Source organism: Halichoerus grypus, chromosome 3, assembly GCF_964656455.1.
Source record: "Halichoerus grypus chromosome 3, mHalGry1.hap1.1, whole genome shotgun sequence".
Lineage (NCBI taxonomy): Eukaryota > Metazoa > Chordata > Mammalia > Carnivora > Phocidae > Halichoerus > Halichoerus grypus.
This window is the reverse complement of record NC_135714.1, coordinates 124784574-124807447: the sequence shown is the minus strand read 5'-3', so window position 1 is coordinate 124807447 and position 22874 is coordinate 124784574. Positions and strand designations below refer to the sequence as shown.

The window sequence follows — 22874 nt, the reverse complement described above, 5'->3', positions numbered from 1 at the left end:
TCCTCTTTTATTTGAATTTTCCCCAGGTTGTTTGGTAAAGAGCAAACAAATTTGTTCACGATGAGGGCATTTACATTCAATAAAACCCTGTCTGGTATATGGAAGTAATCCAGAGAACTGACAAGTTGCTGAATGGTCACCATCATCTGTTAACGTAATGCACAGACTGTTAATGTTAAGGTAACAGAGGTAACCTTGACAGTGAAAATCAGTGCCATGTGCAGATATGGCCCTGGATACTTAATTTTTACTTAATTATTAGAGTGCACATAAAGCATATCAGGTTGGTTGGCTTTAGTAATAGTATTAGTTTCCTAACATTTAAAATTCATAGAAATGTTAGATAAATGCACTTCTGTTTTACGGGAGGATTCATTTTTTATTAAAATAGCCATTAAAAAACAAAACAAAACAAAACAAAATACAACATTTCTAGAAACTCATTTTTTTAAAGAAACACTTGATCAGTAGAAAATATTTCCCTAGCCAAATTGGTAGCCTCATGCTCTTTTTAAATAGCGTTATTTGGAATACTTTAAAAAGTACCTTTTCCCCATAAATATCAAATTATGCCTTTTCTTTGCAACCTTTGTAAGGGGAAATTTTATCAAGGAACGAGAGCACTGTATTTAATTCAGTGAAGTGAGTTATAATTTCCAACATCTGTTTATGATGTATTAAAGATGATCTTGTATCATGTATACATATCTCTTTAGTGGAATATACCCTTTGGCTTTTCCTTATTTAATAGGTATTGTGGCTTGGAAAGAAAACCACACATAGAGTAAATCAAAGACTCCAGGAACGGAGCAGCATTAAAATAAAACATGGAGTTCATATATGCAAACAGTAAAAAGCATACAAATGGGCCAGCTTTTTTTTTTTTAAGTTTTCAATGATAACTTAATATTAAAAAATAATTTTGCCGTATCTTTTGTGATTCTCTATTCTTTCAGCCAATTGTAGTGATCCACACACTTTCCTCATGAGGGGATCAGTGTACACAAAAGCTTATGCTTTCTGGGAACTTAGAATATGCTTGGATTAGAAATTAAAAAATCTGCATTTCAAGAAGACATTGGTGTAGGATTTTCCCCCACCTTTGTCCCCTTAAGGAAATAGGGATGACAGCCGTTCAGATCTTCCCAACACCTCTGGTCCTCTGCATTGATGGAAAAAACGCTTTAGACAACTGATGACCAAGCAGTTAGCTTTACCAGCCTGAGCTTTGGTATTTGAAATTTGGTTTTCAGTCTCATTTCCTGCCTACTGCAGCAATATGGCCTTTAGACAGCTAGACTTTCAGAAGTTAAAAGGCAGTAAGTCAATCCCCTGGAAACGATGCAGAAACGTAGATTCAAATCGTAAATAAGGAAATGCATTGAGTACATTAAACAGACATAGAAAAATGGATTTCTGTCTTTTGTAGTAAGGTAATTGGGCACCACTGCTTGGCAGGAGCTGGTGCTATTGAGCCGCCTGTAGCTGCCACAGGTTGATAGGCAGGTGATCAGGCAGCTTCCACCGGGGTCTGCACAGGAGGCCTACCTAATATGCTGTCTGCCCTAAGGGCCTATGGGAACACAGTTGGATTATTATGTTAATGCATGAGCCTGCTGCCCTCTTCCTATCCCAGCTGGGTTCCCTGTTGTTAGGAACTGCTTTGCACTGACAGTGGAGTAATATGCTTCATGATTGGAAGGGCAAAGGGGCTTGGAGGAAGAAAAAAAAAAAAGAATAGGCCTGTACAGATATGTAAATGAGGGAAGGAAATCTGTAGGAAGATTTCACTCTATAGAGAGAAAGTTTATTAGAAAGTTCTTTTTCTCTCATAGCATTCTGTAAAACCACTCATTTCTTAATAAATTTCCGGGCTTGCTTTCCTTCCCAACACTGCCATAAAGTACATGGCAATGTTTTACAAAACAGGCACTTAGGTTGATTTGTTTTCAACTGAGATGCTCTAACACATTGGTACCCAGGTGGAGTGCTGACAGTAGTTCATTTTTTCGCACTTTTATTACTCTTTAATACTTGTCCTACACTTACCCACTGTATTTTATAGGAAAGTGGTTTTTTTTGTTTGTTTTTAAGGCACTGAAGGATTTATATTTTGTGTTGATGTCGCTTTTACTTTCCTTATTTTGGATGAGGCTTTGGAAAATTGCATAAACCTATGTTTTGGGAGTGGGCAGGGGTGGAGGTGAGGAAATGGTTGGGTGGGGTAGAGCGTATTTTCTTGGGTTTATGAGTTTGGAATGAGTGGTGGTTCAAATTGCAGTAGCATTTTGTTTTCAGCTGAGGTGTTTAATGTTGACACCATATATCATAGTGAAAAGAGTGTGGTCTTTCATGTCCACAGATCTGTACAAATTCCGGCTCTACTAACTAATAGTTATCTAATTTTGGATAAATTACTTTACCTCTCACCTACGTCAGCTGTAAAATGAGTGTAATATGAATTTTAAATGAGAAGATATTGATAGAAATAATTTTGTCTGACAGAATGAGTAGTCATAAATGCTCGCCATAATAAGGATACTTAATTGCTGTTATAGCAATTATAATTTTCAACTATTAGACCATTATTTCAATATGTATGGCTGTATACTTTTCAGTGGTTTGAAGATTTTCTGTCTTTTCCTCAATATATGTATATATTTTTTTTTTACCAAGCCTCAACAAATGGGAATGACCTTAGCTTCAACCTGAATTTGAGACAAAAATATTCAGGTTGACATTATTTAACTTAAAGGGTTAATGTTAGCATATGTTCTTAAACAATTAGTTTTATAATAAGCCATATTTCAAATGCTAAAAGAAAATTGAATGGAAAAGAAAATCTATTTGGCCAATATTCTAGACACTTCTGGAAATTCTTTTAGTGGATGCCTAAATTTAGAAAAGTTTACAAATATTCCTGTATGTGTAACTGTGTCTAACACATTTGTTTATTTAAATTAGTTAAAAATGGCAGTATATAGTTGGGAAGTATTTTAAATACCATCTCTTGTGTTTTTTTACTTAGAAGATGTATGTAAAGATGATGTGTGCACAGTGCCTGGCACATTGAGAAATTGAGAAATGGTGGTCATTGTTAATTAGTGTCAATGCACTTTTCACATCCACACACCAACCTTCATTAAGTGATGCTTTGCAGATTTAAAAGGAGAAACGTCAGGGAGATTCTCAAGGTCAGCAAATATAGAAAGTTAGGTGTAGTATAGGATCCATAGACTAATAGGATGGTTACCATATATCTGGTGAAAAGAGTTCACATGATTTAAAAATGATCCACTAATTTTATTTATTTATTTTATTATTTTTTTTTAAAAATTTATTTATTTATCTGACAGAGAGAACAAGTAGGCAGAGCAGCAGGCAGAGGGAGAAGCAGGCTCCCCACTGAGCAGAGAGCTTGATGTGGGGCTCGATCCCAGGACCCTGGGATCATGACCTGAGCCGAGCACAGATGCTTAACTGACTGAGCCACCTAGGTGCCCCGATCCACTAATCATTTTAATACTCTGTTGAAAACTTTGTGTTAAAGTTTGAGGTAGATACTTTGTGCTATATTAGAAAAGAGGCTCCTTTCCGAAAAGCAATTGTGCATTTAACCGTACATATGCAGAATATAGGGAGAAAGAACCAGTTCTGTCTAAGCAATTCTTTGTAGTTATAGCAGTTCTTTTATAACATGTCTTCATATTACCCATTTAGTTGGTTACATATATGGTGTGTTTGGGGCATATGTAGATATGTGTGTATATTTATATATATATGAGTGAATATATATGTGAATACATGAATATATACATATTAATTTGTATCTGTGGCTATATATAATATGTTCACTATGTAAAATTTCAGAATCTGACATATACCTAGAAATATTTCAAGAGGAGCTCTAGTCAAGTACATTCCTTAATAATGGGATTTTAAATAATGCATTAAGTTTGAGCAACAGTTGTTATATTGTTAAGACTTTGAAGAAAAGGCATTAGAGGAAGCAATAAGACCATGAGATAGGTAACGAATAGTCAACGGAGTGTGCCTTTATTTTTTTTTTTTAATTTCCTTTTTTATCAACCAACAGTGCAGGCTGCTTCACTGCCTATTGTCAGAATACAGTTCTACATCTTCCCCCAATACAGTCATTGTACATTAAAAGAAGTCCATCACAGAGTAAATAATAAACTCTGTTTTAAATGAAGTCTACTTTGAAGAAAATCTATGTAGTCTGTTCGGCTTAAATAAATATTTGTCCAATGCCTGGTTTTCTTTAAAGTACCTGTGGATTTGACACATCCAGTAGTCCCTAATAGGTTGAATGGTATTAAGGACAAAAGTCTTATTTTGTATCAAAAAAAAAAAAGAAAGAAAGAAAGGAAAAGAAAAAAAAAAACAACGCAGTTCCTTAAACACAGTAGGAGTTCATCAAATGCTCATTGACTGAATAATTGGGACCACATAATAATGTAGTATAATAGTATAATACTACTCAGATTTTAGTCTGTGGATCCCAGTGTACCTTGTTTTCTCTTACCTTTACTTAGTACTGCTCTCAAGGAAGCATTATCCATGTGCCCTTTGACAGCTTTGTGAAGCTGCTGAGTTTACCTTTCCAACCTCTCTGACACCAATGGTAACTTCTGCTTCTGACCACCTTCCTACCTCCACCAACCCATCACACCTCTTTATACCCTCCCCACATTGTTATTCTAAAAGGCCAGCTTTGGAGAAATGATGACTGCGTTGAGGTATGCTTTATAGGAAAGAATAAAAGAAACAACCCCAGAGGGGTTGTTGGTTTCTGTCCTGCTAGAAGCCATTAGCCTCTCTGGTGGCTATGTTGTCCCTCTAGTTGTGTTTCTCATTCACCCTTTGCTTTTCAGGAAACTTTAGAAACACCCTGAATGATTCTTTTATTCCAAACCCCGATCCTAATTAGAATTGTTAGGACCCACTCCTCTATAAATGTTTCCCCCCACAAGACTTCTTTCAGCTTCTTTCAGATTTTTCCCCCAAAGATGGTAAAATATTTTTGTTGACTTTTTTTCTTGGGTCTTACAAATTTCTAAATATCAACAAAGAGTTCTACATAACAGGTTATGATTCTAAAATCACAGTGAGTTATATTGTAAAAAATACTGCATTTTTTAAAAGGCTTGTCTTACATCCCCATATCCATCCTTCCTCTTCTTCCCACCTTAAAATGATTATTTGTCTCTATTTTTCCAAATTTCCCAGAAATTTTATGTCTATTTCTGGGTCCCTAATTTGGCAAGTCATTGATTAATGGTTCTCACCACTTAGTAATATGATAATATTGATGATACAGTTAAAATAGTTAATACTTATTAAGTACTTACTATGCTAATGGTTTATATAGTCTCATTTAATTTTCACAAATGCTTACAAGTAGATACTAATTTTACACCCATTTTTGAGACAAGGAAACAGAGGCTTAATATGGTTTAAGTTGTTCAAGGTCCTCTCTGTGGAACTGGATTCAGACCTAAGCTAAATGTAGCGCCCTCCAGTGCCTACATTATCTTATGGCTGTTTTAGGTGGTCAACTACATACATACTGAAACCTAGCCTTTCTTTCCCAGCTACCTCCCCACAATCTTTGGGTTGTGTCCAAATCTATTCTTGTGTAGGGGGTTGTGTCTCATTAGGCATAATCATTTCACATAGATATAGGATGATGGATCATGGATAAATAAGAGAAAAACCTTTTTTTTTTCACCCTGTTTTTCAAGGCTGGATGGGTAGGCAGCTTAGTAACTTGTCTCATAATGACAATCTCAAAGTAAAAAGTAAGAGCCAGCATAACTAGTTCTTCTTTTACTAGTAAAGTTTGGTAGTGAAAGTGGTGTGAATAGTGAATAGTTATCAGGAAGCTGACAGTTTACGGGCATGAAAGGCAGAATCGAAATTTGCATTAGTTTCCTTAAAAATAAACCTACTCTTGGAGCTAACAGTCTGGTTAGTGTACAAATGGACCCTGGAGATCAAATAGGAAAGTTACTTGCAGTTATGAAATACAGTTGACCCTTATACAATGTGGGTGTTAGTGGCACTGATGCCCGTGCAGCCAAAAATCTGTGTGTAACTTTTGCCTCCCTAGAAACTTTACTAAGAGCCTACTGTTGAATGGAAGCCTTACCGATAACACAAATAGTTGATTCACACATATTTTATATGTTAGACATATTATATACTGTATTCTCACAACAATATCCAACTTTTTCTTAATTTTTTTCAGTATTTCTAGGCTATGCAGTTCATCTGTGAGTTTTTTAAATTGTTGCAGATCTCCAGAAAATTTTCCCATATACTCACTGAAAAAAATCCACCTGTAAGTGGACCCATGCAGTTCAAACCCATGTTGTTCAAGGGTCAACTGAAAATAAGTCATGGAGATGTAACAGACAGCGTGGTGACTATAATCAATAATAACTGTATTGCCTATTTGGCAGTTTTTAGGAGAGTAGATCTTAAAAGTTCTCATCACAAGAAAAAACATTTTTGTAACTTTGTATGGTGACCGATGGCAATTAGACTCAATGTGGTGGTTATTTTGCCATGTATACAAATATTGAATTAATATGTTGTACACCTGAAACTAATATAATGTTATATGTCAATTATGCTTCAATTTAAAAAAAAAAGAGGAAAGTTACCAGAAGGAAACAGGGCATAACTTATTAATAAACCAGATCTTAATTCATGGTAAAGCCTGTCCTGACCACCAGACGCTGAGTGAAAAGACAGTGAAGTCAGCCTGGCTTTCAGCAAACCCATGGATTTACAGAAAGAGCTCTGAGAGCCCCAAGAGTGAAACTTCTTGAAGCATTCTATTCAGGCTTATACCAGAGATGAAGTTGTCTTCTCGGGCCACTGAAATCCCAGCAGCCTGTTTGAGAGGATTATAGTTAAATGGACAATTGAAGACAGGTGCTTTGTCCTAGGCTTTCCTCCTGAGGTTCACATTTATATGACAGTCCTTTTACAAGAGCATGTGTTTAAGAGTTCTGATTTTACCACTGATTCATTTCACTTATTTCTCTCAACCACTTACCTTCTTGAGGCTTGTTTTTCACATCCGTAAAATGGAATAACACTTACCTCATGGGATTATTTTAAGAGTTAAGTGAAGGGGCGCCTGGGTGGCTCAGATGGTTAAGCGTCTGCCTTCGGCTCAGGTCATGATCCCGGCCGGGGTCCTGGCATCGAGTCCCGCATCGGGCTCCCTGCTAGGCGGGGAGCCTGCTTCTCCCTCTGCCTCTGCCTCTCTCTCTCTCTCTCTGACTCTCATGAATTAAAAAAAAAAAAAAACAACATTAAAAAAAAAAAGAGTTAAGTGAAATAACACCTATTGTCTGGTATAGAGGATGCTTAATAAATGTCACTTTTTTTCCTTCTGCTTGTGAAGTGCTATTTTGAAGGAAAAGTAAAGTAAAAGAAGTTAAATCATTTTATTATTAATTCCTGGGTCAGAAAAACAGTTTTTATCTCTTCTGCTTGTAGAATTTTATACATCACCTCACATTTAAGACCCTGTGAGCTACTAATCTTGGAGAAAAAATGAAATTCAGTTTGGTTAATAGCACTTCTTGAAGGCAGTTTTTAAACTGTGATGAAGCTAGGTTAAATGGGAGCCAAGTGGGGCCATTTCCAAGGGTTTTGGAGGTGAAGCAATTTGTTTTTGTACTTGTATCACTGCTTTTACTCTTTTTAATCTCATTTCTAGTCCCTTAGGTTCCATAATAAAGTCTTCAGTACTATACATTTTTATTAAACATCTTTTTGGACTCCAATTTGCATTTCAGATAATATAACAAAATGTATGTGTTTCAAATATTCACTGCATAATTGTGATTAGAACATGTAATCCCTCAAAAGATGTTAATTGCAATTTAAATTCACGCTGAATTTAATTAAGTGAGTTGGGGATTAGAAAGTAGATGTAAGGAGTAGTTAAGGGAATACATTTTTAAAAAGCATCCATATTTTTTCTAAAAAATGTAAACCTCTTTCAACTTTAAGATTAGAAAAATGAGGGAAATATAGAGAAGAGGGGAAGCAGGTTAAAGGACAGATTAGAAAAATCTTAAAACTATGCTCACAATTGGGATCTAGAATTTAAGCTAATTGTGGTTAAAGAAGGAGGGCTGGTTTGAGTATCCTTCTCATTTATATTCTTAGAGTTTTCCAGTAGACATTAACTCACTTGGTGTCTGATAAAGACTTCAGTTGAACAGAAATCTTTAAGAACTGCAGAAAATGGGAAGGAAGTAGCAACAGAGGTCTTTCAATCCAGCTGTTTTTTGTGCATCAATCTTCCTTACAATGTGCTTGCCAAGGGGTGTTTTATGTATAATTATGTAATAAGCACTTTGTGCATAGACAATTCAGATTTAAGTTGTGCCTTTCTATGATAACTTCACTGTATTAATGGAAATAAAGAGTAGCGTTAGAAGAAAACCAAATGCCTTATATTTTCCTGATTTATAAAGAATACCAAACTTGAGATTTATAGTCTTAAAAAACCGTGTAAGTAGTCATATCTCTCAATGATTGGAAGCATGCAGTGTTCAAATTAATTATTTGATGTTGAATCTGAAAATAGTTTTTCAAAAGGCTACTGGAATAACATTGTGCTTCATTGTATATTATTATTATTATTTTTAAAGATTGTATTTATTTGAGAGAGCGCGCGCATGCACACATGCTCGAGAGCAGGGGGAGGGGCAGAGGGAGAGGAACAAGCAGACTCCCAGCTGAGCAGGGAGGCCCACTCAGGGCTGGATCTCAGGACGCTGAGATCATGACCTGAGCTGAAATCAAGAGTCAGATGCTCAACCAACTGAGCCACCCAGGTGCCCTAGTGCTTCATTTTATTTTAAAATTTTTCTAGGAACACATTTTTTTTTTTTTTTTTAATTATGTTATGTTAGTCACCATACAGTATATCATTAGTTTTTGATGTAGTGTTCCATGATTCATTGTTTGTGTGTAACATCCAGTGCTCCATGCAATATGTGCCCTCCTTAATATCCATCACCGGGCTAACCCATCCCCCCACCTCCCTCCCCTCTAGAACCCTCTGCTTCCCCGAGTCCATAGTCTTTCATGGTTTGTCTCCCCCTCTGATTTCCCCCTCTTCATTTTTCCCTTCCTTCTCCTAATGTCCTCCGTGCTATTAGGAACACATTTTAAATCAAGAATCCCTTTTAAGGTGATCTAAACACAGTTTTAAATGCAAGGATATTATTTCTACTTTTAAGTAATTTCTTTATTTATACATGTGTCTAGAAGAGGAAAAATTACTTCATAAACCTGTTTTGAATGAGTCATACCATGAATGTGATACACAAAACAGTGTGCATTAGTTACACATACTGACTACCTAATATTTTATTGGACTCAATAAGCATAATTTTTTAAGAAACAAATTTCAAAGTCTTTTAAAATGTTCTCTTAGTAAGATATGTTTGAAGTGAAAATTCAGATGGAAAGCTCTGTCTTTGTTTCCCAAGAAGCGAGCATCCTAAAGAAAAGAATCATGAATCTGGCTTTATATCTAGAACAGAGTTCTTCAGACTTTATCTGTGCTATGGTAAGGAGTTGTTAAGGGAATACATTTTTTTTTAAATGAGTATAGCAAACCCTTTTTTAAAGGAAACAAAAGCTCTGTTTTTACCTAAGACATTGCAGCTGTAAGTATGTAAATCTTTATCCATTTTTGCTTGCAACCTAAAATCATTCCACATAAATGTCTTCGTTTATTTGTGATTTAATTTCCCTAAAATGACTATTTTGATAATAGCTGTCATGGATGCTTTTTCTAATAACATAAAATTACTCTTATTCTCAATGAAGTGACTTTTTTCTTTTGGGTTAGGTTCACATTATCACATAAACATAATTTTTGACCAATGGCTTATCAAGGAAAAGGCTTACCCATTCACTGTCCTAAAGCACATTGTGTGTGGCATCTCCTAGTAACATACAATATTACAGAATGACTAGGAAACATTATGTTCTTGTATCATTTAAATTTTTTTTAATATCTTAATTTTTTTTTTTATAAAAGCAGTATGTATTCCTAGTAATCTGGAAAATGTAAGTAAACCAAACAAAGAAATACCATAATCCCACTGGTCACATAATCATACTGATATTTTTATGTGTATCTTCCAGACATTTTTGTTTGCACATATGTCTAATAAAATGAGATCATATGAGGCGTACTGTTTTGTAATCCTATTTTGCCCATTAGCAATACATCGTGATCATGTCTCCATAGTGTTCCACAACACTGTTTCTAAAGACTGTTTTATTCTTCTCATGTGTGGATTTGCAATATTTTATTTCAGTCCTAGATAATTTTGTCTATTAAAAAATAATGCTATGTGAAGATCCTTTTAGCTAAATCCATTCTTGGATCTGTATTATTTGCGTAGATTTTTTTTTTTTAATGGAATCGCTGGGTCAAGGGCTGTGTGTGGACATTTGTAAGGTTTTGCTGCTCCCTGCAACACTGCCAGCAAGGTTATATAGGATGCAGAGGCATCTTTTCCCTGAACTCTCATCAATCATATGAATTAGTATTTTTAAAAATCTTTGCTTATTTGATAGTTTTCTCCCTACACGACTTCTGTTTTCTCAGGGCATGTCAGTCCATGTTGTAAAGATGGGGAGTCCACGTAATATTTTATAGAAATGTGTATTTAATAATTTTTTTTATTTCATCCTCCCCCTCACTGCCCAATTTCTTTGCTCATATTTTAGAGTACAATATTGATGGCAACATTTAAAACGTTGTTCTATCTCTTTATTTTACTTCAACCAAAAGAAATACACATTGTAGTTGCTGGAAGTCGTGTTTAACTAGACCCCTAACCATGTTATAAATGGTGCCTGTGGAAGAATCTGGGGACAAGACCTTTAAACTTTTTTTTTTTTAATCACATCTTAAGATCTTGGAGAATCTGAACTTATATAAGAATGTTTGGGCTGCTGTTATTACATTGAAACCTTCTGAGAGTATCTTCTCAGGTAATTTTTTTAGAGAAAGTCACTTACAGATATAAAACGTTTGACCAGAGGAAAGCCTCAGGTTGTCAGAGTTACTTATACGCCATTGTTCAGCTGGGCCTCTTTATTAAATCATCTCTTGGCAGTCCATTAGTTGTGGGGCTGCAGCTATTGCATGGCCCACTAAGCTAATATACCTTCAATCACTAACAGAAGGATAACCTTAATAAAAATTTGAAGTCGATTTAGTGCTTCACTGCTTGCTGACTAGTGTTTTACATTTTAGTGTGTCTATACAGTTTCCATCCCATGTAGTTTTGATATTCACATATATCTTATCTATATAATATATTGGAATCAAATAAAGATTAACGTCCTAGAGAAGGAAGAGCATTTGGAAGTTCTTGTAATTCTGTCTTGCCATGGCCAGAAACTGTGTGATCTTGAGCAAGTTACTTCCTACACTGGGCTTCTGTCCACCCCTTGCATGTGAAATTAGGAAATTGGGAAGATGTTCTCTAAAATTTCTACCTGTATTACTCTATTATGTATAGAAAACTTAAATTACATTCTGAAGAATCTAATACCTTGAAACTTGTTTTTTTTTTTAACTTCAACTATGCCTTTGTAGGAAAAAAGAATTGCTCTATTTCCCCCATAAAAATTTGAGTAACTAGAATAATAAAAGAGAAGATCCACGTTATTTAGTGGTAAATGATACAAGAGAAAGCTCACTTAAAGTCAATTAGCTTTGAAAGAAGAATTGATATTTACTAGTAATTACTGAAAAATGCTTAGCTTGTTTTTGAAAAAATGAAACTAAATTATGAGAATAAACTTATCTTACTTTATTTAAACTATTCATTTAACAAAATTTGGGTTATATTATAACTATGTACTGCTTCTTGGAGGGAAGGAAGAAAGAATCAAGTGTTGTTCTGGAAGGTGGGGATCAATGTAATTTTCCCAAGAAAATTGTTAAGATGACACGATGTCACATCTTTTCCTTCTGTTTATTTTGCAATACAATTATAAAGATACAAACTTGCAAAAAGTTGTGGTTTCATAAATTTTCACAGATGCTCTCATTTCAAAAAATAGTCCAGTTACTCTCTTTTTAAGCTGTGGTCCTGTCATTTATTTTTTTCTTACTTGTCATTAACTTTGTGCTAATTTCATTGACTTCATGAAATCCTGCATCTTCAGGACGCCTGGGTGGCTCAGTCAGTTAAGCGTCTGCCTTCAGCTCAGGTCCTGATCCCAAGGTCCTGGGATCGAGTTTCTCATCAGGCTCCCTGCTCAACTTAGCAGGGAGCCTGCTTCTCCCTCTCCCTCTGCCTGCCACTCCCCCTGCTTGTGCTCTCTCTTTCTCTGTCAAATAAATAAAATCTTTTAAAAAAATGAAATCCTGCATCTTCTGTAGGACTCACAATTATATTTAGCAACCTATTTGTGTTTTATTTGTGGTGTATTGTCAGGTGTTTAAAATACTGTGCAATCAGAGTAAACCAACCAAAGCTGAAGTACAGAGATAGATATTATTGTGAAGTAGTTAGGGTGTGAGTGTGGGAAGGGAAAATGCCTTCTTGGGAATCTGTTTAGAAATAGTAAGTTCCCTCTCACACTGTTGGTGGGAATGCAAGCTGGTGCAGCCACTCTGGAAGACAGTATGGAGGTTTCTCAAAAAGTTGAAAATAGAGCTACCCTACGACCCAGCAATTGCACTACTGGGTATTTACCCCAAAGATACAACTGTAATAATCTGAAGGGGCACCTGCACCCCAGTGTTTATAGCAGCAATGTCCACAATAGCCAAACTATGGAAAGAGCCCAGATGTCCATCGACAGATGAATGGATAAAGAAGATGTGGTGTATATACACACACACACACACACACGCACATATACATAAATAGAATATTATGCAGCCATCAAAAATGAAAACTTACCATTTGCAACGATGTGGATGGAACTAGAGGGTATTATGCTTAGCGAAATAAGTCAGTCAGAGAAAGACAATGATATGATCTCACTGATATGTGGAATTTGAGAAACAAGGCAGAGGATCATAGGGAAAGAGAGGAAAAAATGAAACAAGATGAAACCGGAGAGGGAGACAAACCATAAGAGACTCTTAATCTCAGAGAACAGACTGAGGGTTGCTGGAGTGGAGGAGGGGTGAGAGGGATGGGGCGGCTGGGTGATGGACATTGGCGAGGGTATTTGCTATGGTGAGCGCTGTGTACTGTGTGAGACTGATGAATCACAGACCTGTACCCCTGAAACAAATAGTACATTATATGTTAATAAAAAAAAAAGAAAGAAAAAAAGAAAAGAAATGGTAAGTTCATTAGTGAGCCTTTTCCTGCTATCATGTCCCTCATTTCCATGTACACTCTAAATTCTTTAGGGATCTGGAGAATGAATACCTGTGTAATGAAGGCTTGCTGGGCCTTACCCTAAATGGTCCCTTGTATGGTTGTAGGAGACCCAGGGGTTTTATATCTGCCATCCCATTTAATCCTCACAAAAATTTTGTGAAGTGATTATTGTTATTCCCATTTAATAAAATGAAGACACTAAGGTTTTTAAAAGAGTTTTCGTAGCTGAGTATGTGACCAGGTTGTTTTGAAACCAAGTCTCCTGACTTTTATTATCACTGCTTTTCTAGTATTTCACAGATGTCTCTGTGATGATTTTAAATTAAGACATTTTATTTAACATGAAATCTTTATCATCTTTAAATAAGTATAAAATGAGAGTGTCTTTTTTAAATGTCAGCTCAACCTGTAGAGTCTTAAGTATCACCATTATGTTATTGTTGAAAATAATGACTTAGAAGACAGCTTTACAAATTACAAGCAGAGCTCTGAAGCTTTAGCTTTCATAGGTAATAAGTAGTAACAGTACCTCAGTGGTTTTAATTAATTTATTTTTTTAAGTAAAACATACTAATATTTATTTATTGAAATTTTCTATAAAACCTCAAAACCAAGTAAATATGAAAAAGTTAAACCATAATGTCATAGTTATATTTTTTACTTTTTTATTTACTTTAAAAATTTTTATATATTTAAAAAGTCAGGTTTATGGATATATAATTCACAGACAGTAAAATTCACTCTTTTAAAGTATATAGTATGATTCATTTTGGAATATATATAAAGTCATGTAGAACATTGGTGTAATGCCAAAAATTCTTTTGTGCCTCTTTTTCCTTTTCCTACTTGCAGTCCCTGATAGCCAGTGATCTGAATTCTTTCTGTACAGTTTTGTCTTTTTACGAATATTGTATTAATGGAATCATACAGTATGTAGTTTTTTGTATGTGGCTGCATTTATTTAGTGTAATACTTTTAAGAGGCACCCATGTTGTTGCATATACTAATAGTTCATTACTTTTTATTGCTGAGTAGTATTCTGTTGCATGGATGTATCATAGTGTATTTATCCATTCACCATTTGATGCACATTTGGGTAGTTTCCAGTTTTGGGCTATTACAAATAAAACTGTTCCGAACATTTGAGTATAAGTCATTGTATGAATATATCAGTATCTGTCTCTTGGGTGAATACCCAGGAGTGGGATGGCTGGATCATATGTAAGTGTAGGTGTAACTTTTTAAAAGAAATTGCGAAGCTTTTTTTCCCCGGTGGCTGTATCATTTTGGATCCATCCAGCAATATATGAGAGTTCAATCTGGTCCACATCCTCACCAGCACTGAACTATTAGTTTTTTTAAAAAAGTTTTAGCACTTCTAGTAGGTAATATGGTGGTGTCTTATTATGATTTTAATTTACATTTCTCTAATAACTAATGATGTTGAGCATCTTTTCACGTGTTGATTTGCCATCTTTAGTGAAGTGTCTGTTCAAATCTTTAGTCCGCTTTTTTGTTGGATTGTCTTATTTAGTTGTAAGAATTTTTAAAAAATATATTCTACATACAAGTTCTTTATCAGATATATGTTTTGTAAATATATTCTCTCAATTTGTGGCTTGCTTTTTCATTTTCTTAACAATATCTTTGAAGGAAAGAAGTTTTAAATCGTGATGAAGCCCAATTTATCATTTTTTAATTTTAAAGTTATGATTTTTGTATCCTATCTGAGAAATGCTATCCTCAACCAAAGGCATGAAGATTTTCTTTATGTTCTCTTCTAAGAGTTTTATAGATTTAGCTCTTTTTTTTTTTTAAGATTTTATTTTTTGACAGAGAGAGAGAAAGAGCGAGAGAGGGAACACAAGCAGGGGGAGTGGGAGAGGAAGAAGCAGGCTTCCCGAGCAGGGAGCCGGACATGGGGCTCGATCCCAGGACCCTGGGATCATGACCTGAGCTGAAGGCAGACGCTTAACGACTGAGCCATCCAGGCGCCCCTATAGATTTAGCTCTTACATGTAGCTCCATGATCCATTCCAACTTACATTTTATGAGGTAGGGATTAAAGTTCTGTTTTGTTTGTTGCTTAGAGATGTCAGTTACCACTTGCTGAAAAGATTATTCTCTGTGCATTAATTACTGTGCACCCTTGTCAATCAGTTTATCATATCTATATAGATGTGTTTCTGGACTTTCTATTCTGTCGATCAGTACATCTGTCCTTCAGCCAGTACCACACTGTTGATTAGTGCAGCTTTATATTAAGTGTTGAAATTAAGTAATATGTTCCCAATATTCCTATCCTTTAAATATCTGAAGGATCTCAAGATGTCACCTCTTTCCTGATATTGGTCATTTCTATATTCTCTTTTTCTCCTAGAACAGAAATGGGCAATCCATGGCTTGCAGGCTAAATCAGTCTTGCTGTATGTTCTTGTACAGTAAGTGAATTAAGAATGGTTTGTACTTTTTTTTGAGAGAGAGAGAGAGAGAGTGCACAAGCAAGGAGGGACAGAGGGAGAGAGAGAATCTTTTTTTTTTTTTTTTTAAAGGTGTTATTTATTTATTTGACAGAGAGAGAGACAGCAAGAGAGGGAACACAAGCAGGGGGAGTGGGAGAGGGAGAAGCAGGCTTCCCGCCGAGCAGAGAGCCCGATGCGGGGCTCGATCCCAGGACCCTGAGATCATGACCTGAGCCGAAGGCAGACGCTTAACGACTGAGCCACCCAGGCGCCCCAGGGAGAGAGAGAATCTTAAGCAGACTCCGCACCAGTGCCAAGCCCGATCTCAGGACCCTGAGATCATGACCTGAGCCAAAAATCGAGTCAACACCTAACTGACTGAGCCACCCAGGTACCTTTATACATTTCTATACAGGTAGAAAAAAAAAAAAGAATAAAATTTCATGATACATGAAAATTAAATGAAAATAAAATTTTAGTATCCATACATAAAATTTTATTGGAACACAACCACGCTCATTCATTTATACATTATCCATGTCTGCTTTTGTGCTATTAACAGTAGAGTTAAGAATTTGTGACCATGTGGGCTACAAAGCCTGAAATATTTATTATGTTGCTGTAGTATAATAAAAATATCTATCTAATCTTTGTCCCAGGTTCTTGGCACAGAGCTTCAAAAACCCTTGGAATTTCCTGAGTGATTAGTGTTTTTGTTATTTTAATTATGCTAATTAGCCAACTCTTGATGGGCTCCTAGGTAATTTTAGGATGTGGGCTGGTCACCAAAAAGACTAAGCATGTGACTAGAGGGTTGGAACTTTGAGCCCCGCCACCTTCAGAAGGAGAGGGGGCTGGAGATTGAGTTCAATCACATGGTCAATGATTTAATCAATTATGTCTCTACAATGAAACCCCAATTAAAAACGATGGGCACGGAAGCTCACTGATGCTTCCTGGTTGGTGAACATGTTGATGTGCTGGGAGAATGATGCACTCTGATCCCATGGGGACAGGGCACGGAAGTTCCCAGACCTCCCTCTGTGTATCACTTATAATCAAAGTGTCATCTTAACTAGCACTTTCAGTGAGGTCAGTGAGCTGTTCTATTGAGTTATTGAACCAGACAGGGTCATGGGAACCCCTAAATTTATAGCCAGTTGGTCAGAAGTGCTGGTGGCCTGGGGATTCCTGAAGTGCCCTCTGAAATGAGGGCAGTCTTATGGAGAACTGAGCTTTGAATTTGTGGGGTCTGGGCTAACTCCAGGGGGTTAGCCTCAGAATTGTATTGCGGGATATTCAGTTGGTGTTAGACCAGTTGGGTTGAAATGGAACAGTAACCCTTTACAGAATAGGTTTTCAATTCCTGTTCTAAGGCTTTATCAGTTTTATTGATTTTTTTCTCCAAAGAACCAGCTTTTGGTTTCATTGATCTCTATTGCTTTTATGGTTTTGATTTCATTCATTTCTGCTCCTATCTTTACTTAATTTCCTTCCTGTACTTATTTTGTATTTAATTTGCCTTTTTTTCTCATCTTTTTAATTTTTTTAAAAATTTTCTTTTTTTAAGTAGGCCCCACACCCAGCGTGGAACCCAAAGTGGGGCTTGAACTCATGACCTGAACTGAGATCAAGAGTCAGATGCTCAACCTACTGAGCCACCTAGGTGCCCTTCTCATTTCTTATACTGTAGGAATTATGCCATCCCTTCCTGTCTTGGTGTTCAGTGATATCATGTTTGCAGCTTGAAATTGGCCCTGGTGGGAGTATTTACAGCTCAAAAATCAGCAAATATTACAAACCGATGTTCCTCCCCTCATCCTGAGAGCCAGTTATTAAACATTTACCAGCATACTACTTGTAACAGCAATAACACAGCTCTTTTTTATCTTCTCAGGAGACCTAACATAAAAAGATGATCTCAAATGAAAAGTTATTTCAGAAAAAGAAAGGACTTGATAGTGAGAAATGTAGATTAATAGTGAAAAATATAGATTTGAAATCTAGAATTTTGAAAGAGATTATACAATCTCTGATCCTGAAGATACGAAGAATAGGACAGGTAGGTTCCTTTTGTTAGTGATTTCAGTGTAGTCCTCTTTGAGGAAAAGTGCCTTGATTAGATGATCTCCAAAAGTCCATTTCAGTTCTGTGAATCTATGGTAAGTTATTTCCCAGAAGATGGTAGGAAAGCTGTTTTATTGCTAATGAAAAGCTGATGAGAGAGTTATTGCTGAGGGATTGATCCATTGCCCTCTTAAGAAGCTTTGCGATTCCCAGACCTAATGGATGGAAAATAGCAGAAATAACAGAGATCGGTAGCTAGAGTCTAAAATTTGTAAGAAACGCTAGATGGTTTGACGTAGGTTGTCACTTATGTTTTGTGGATGCCCTTCTAAACAAAGTGTTAAGGGAATTCTTGGCCAATTTCTCTGTTGGTGTGCTGAGAGCTTAGTTCATGGGTTGGCATTAAATAGAGCTTCCATTAATTGATCAGAAAAGTGCTTGTTGTCCATCACTAGGAGGTATTGAAAAAGCCCACTTTAAAGGAAATTTTAGTAGTTAATTTCTGTGCTGCCATAACTCTGATCCCATTGATCTTATTGTGTTATAGCCATTATGATGTCTAGCCTAATACTGTGAGCAGATACTCTGGTACTTATTTTTGTATTCTCAGGCTTAGCATAATACATTAATAAATTTGTGTTGAATAAATGAATAGTTAAAGGAGCATTTATTTTATTCCTCTTGGCAGGACATAGGAAACCCAAAAGATAGGAACAATTAAACTTCAGGGATATTGAGAAATTGGCATTTTAAAAAAGATATAATGTCAAGTAGTATGGAATATTTTAAATAGGATTTATTCAGCTTCATAGAAATTTATAAGTGCTGGGGCGCCTGGGTGGCTCAGTCGGTTAAGCGGCTGCCTTCAGCTCAGGTCATGATCCCAGGGTCCTGGGATCGAGCCCCGCATCGGGCTCCCTGCTTGGCGGAGAGCCTGCTTCTCCCTCTCCCTCTGTCTGCCGCTCTGCCTACTTGTGCTCTCTCTCTATCTCTGTTAAATAAATAAATAAAAATCTTAAAAAAAAAAAAAGAAATTTATAAGTGCTTAATAAGCTATTAATAAATAAACAATATGTATTTTCAATTTAATAGTTGATAATCTGAATTACAACCACAGTTTGTTCCTGAGTATTCAGTATTAATATAACAAGTAAGTATAGGTAGATTTTTCTTGGTATTATCCTCACTTTCTTTCAATTTTTAGTCAGACATTGAGCCCCTAATATGTACACAGCATTAAGGTTTGCCTAAAGATTAGAGAGAGCCTCTAAAAGGTTTGTTGTACTTAATACAGCATTTATTGTATGCTTTTTTCTGATAAACTTATAATCAGTGCAAAACCCCTGACAATCAAGGAAAATCACAAAGAAAAAAAATCCATAGCCCTATTACCCCAGTATAACCACTATTCGTGTTTTGGTTTATGCCCTTTTATATTATGTATTTATAAATATCTGTTAAAAATAATATGTAAAATAGATAGTGTGGGTATAATAGAGAGGGTACAGGGAATGTCTGGGGATGAGTTCTATAATAGGCTTTGCCTAGCCAATCTGACCTTGGGAAAGATCCTTTTATCTCTCTAGAGTTCTATTTCTTCACTTATAAAGGGATTGTCATAGTACCTAAGGGCCCTTACCAGTTGAAAATTCTGATTTCATTGAAATTGAACACCTTTGAAGACTGAGATTTCAGGAGGACGAAATTGCAAGTGTTCAATTCAAAGTCTATATTCATCTCAATTAGGAGGCAGGTCTAAAAATCTTGAATTGGTATAAATATTTCCTGCTAACATCATTAGGTTTTGTTAGTATGAAGCAGTTATACTTAAAGTAACAAATTTCTCTTGGAGCAAGAATCACAGTCTCAATTGGTAAAGGTACTTGAGCTAATAAATACGTTTTTAGGAAAGTGTTAAAATAATCCTCATTAGCCTTTAAGTGTGCTACCATAAATAAGAAATGCAGGATCACCACTATTTTAAGTATGTGGTATTTTATCAAAAAAGCATACCAAGAAGAAAATCAAAGTAGCTCTGTTACTTGATTCTTTTTGCACCTCAAGAAAATTGATTTTGTCTTCCCTCCTCTGTGCCACGCATGTGATGAAAATGGTGGGTTGCTCTGTGAGAACTATTGCATATTACACAGCAAAGCTTTAAAAGTGTTAAAACGTGTCTGTTTTGTCTTAGAAGGGTCAGTTTTCATATTAAACAATTTTTGTTGGACAGTTAAGGTGTCCTTTTCCTTTTACCATTTTGTAGAAGGATTTTTTTTGTATGCATTTTAACGGTTATTTAAGAGTCCCCATGTGCTTCGAAAGGAATCTGAATATATGTGCCTTTTTTTCAAAGCCTCAGCACAATGTAGGTTCTTCCATCAATACCATCAAATGACTGGGAGCTGTAGTTGGAACAATATGTAAAAATACAGCTTGTGAAAGATTTCCTTTATTAACTGTCATCATCCGCAGAATATATGTTCAAATAAACGTTGTGTAATAACTAAATTTGAGATTAATAGGCCCCTTAAGAAACAGCGAAGTCATTCAGAATAGTCAGTGAAAAATAGGCTGTAAGACTGTAACACGCACATATTGTCCTGCTTACATGCTCTCTCTGGTGTCATTCCCATTTATCACTGTCGGCGGGCTCTGTTCTCATTAAAACACTCTTGCACAAAAGCAACTTAATTTTCTTAAGAGGAGAGGACACCTGATTCAATTTAGCACCCAGAAACGGTAACTTGAATATATTTTTTCCTGGCCTGAATTGAGATGAATAGTTACAAACAAGAATAGCCACCCCCCATTCACCTCAAGATTAAGTATATTAAATAATTTTTTCCACTGGTAGCAAGAAATGAACCTGTAGAAGCAGGCAAGAAATGAAGCTGACTCTGAGAAAAGCAGCTGGATGTATTGGCTGGCAACTTGCATCTATATGCACTTCTCTTCATTCCTGTAATGTTTTTAAAACAAAGAATTAAAGTGGCCGTTAAGATGGTGAATTTTAACGGTTCATGTTCTAAAAGTGTTAAAAGGTGTCTGTTTTGTCTGTCTTTCTTTAAATTGGGGAATGCCTGGTAGTAGTTCTTTAGTCTTCGTTTGGATTTATTTGTTGACAAAAAATATTCAGCGAAGATTGTAAAATAATATTCTACTTTTTAGTCACTGCTGCTTAAAAAGTGCAGTAACATAAATAGTGGAATAAAATGAAGAGTGCCCCTTTCATGTTGAGCATGGTGTATAAACTCACATTTTAAATGATGTCCCATATATTTACTTTTCTGTGGTATGTTTCAATAATATTTAAATATTTAATATAGAAATGCATAACTCATATTTATTTGTTACTAGATTTATACAGTGAAAATTGTGGTAATTAAGTAGTTAGTGGTAAAATGCCCTAGCAACTAAGGTGCTTCTCAGAAAGGCAATTATAATTGGCCTTTAAAGCAAATGGAATAAACTTTCCCTAATTCTTTTTTTTTTTTTGACATTTCTGTAGCACTTCGCAAAATACCATATACATGTAAAAAGAAAATATTTTGTGTTTCTGTATTTAATAGAAGACCAAGGACTGTAATTCGATCTTTGATGTCTTTATGTTTTTTCAAACTGAACCTGTGCTTGGAAAGGAAATAAATAAATATTAAATAAAAATTTAAATTTAAGTAAAAATTTAAATAAAAATTAAAATATTAAAAATATTATATTCTCCTTGTGAATCAAAGGCTGAAGTGAAATAAATTCACAAGTTGAGGAACTTTTCCAGGGTAAGACAATGCAGCTTTGATTCATCACTAATAGACAGTTTTTTTTCCCTTTTTTTATTTTTTCAATAATGTGTTATCCTGTATGCAATCGGAGCAAGAGATTATGCTAAGTCAAACTTAATATGCCTATTCAAGCATATCTTAGAGGAAGCATTTTTTTATTTATCTAACATGCCTGATTAGCCCTTTATTATTTTCTGCCTTATTTAGGAACGTGATTGCATCAGGCTTCAAGTAATAGAAAATCAGACTAAAAGTAACTTAAACAAGCAGAGACTTACTTTCTCATATACCAGGATGCCTGGAGGTGGGGGTTGCTGGCATTTGTTCTGTGGCTCAATGATATTAGAGTGGCTGTCTCTGTACTGCTATTGGCCTTTCTCTTCTGGATGCCAGAGAGCTTTCACTGTTCTAGGCAGGAGGAAGGAAGAAGGGCAGTGCCAGACACTAACCTCCCTAACCCCCACCACCAAGGGTGTATCAATTTGTATCTCATTGGCCAGAACTTTGTTGCATGGCAACCCTAGCTTTTCCCTTTTCAAAAAACTGTTTCCTTTTTGGAAGGCATAAAGCTAGTCTCATTTTTTTTCTAGAAGTTTTCAAGTTTTGCCTTCCAACTCTAGATGTTTAATTCAACTAGTATTTTCTTTTAAGATTGATTTATTTATTTTTAAAGAGAGAGAGGGGGGTGGGGAGGAGGAGCACAGGGAGGGAGAGAGAGAGAATTTCAAGCAGACTCCCCATTGTAGACTCCCCGAGGTGGGGCGCCATCCCAGGAGCCTGAGATCATGACCTGAGCCGAAATCAAGAGTCAGATGCTTCACCAGGCACCCCTCTAGAATTTTCTTTCTTACTGTATTATGAAATACTCAATTTCTCCTCCTTTCCTAACTGCTTTATAATGGCGCTATCATCATATACAGCTTCTTCACATTTGTAATTTTTTATTGTAAACTTCTGTTCAGTAGGGGCTGTTTTATCCGGGAATGCACTGTGTTCCGGATTGTTGAAGCGACCCCAAAGAAAAGTTTTGCATTTGCCTCTTTTAGGGCCTCACGGGTTCTGCTGGTCTTTGATTCGTTTTGTCTTTTGTTTTCTTGATTTAGTCATTAGTTGGGATTCTCGAATCACATCCATGG

The 22874-nt window shown here is 35.8% G+C and overlaps 1 protein-coding gene across 8 annotated transcripts in view; it reads left to right on the top strand.

Annotated features, from left to right (window-relative positions):
* Nucleotides 1-22874, top strand: part of SLC10A7 (solute carrier family 10 member 7) — a 256508-nt gene that overhangs the window by 48493 nt on the left and 185141 nt on the right. The window lies entirely within an intron of this gene.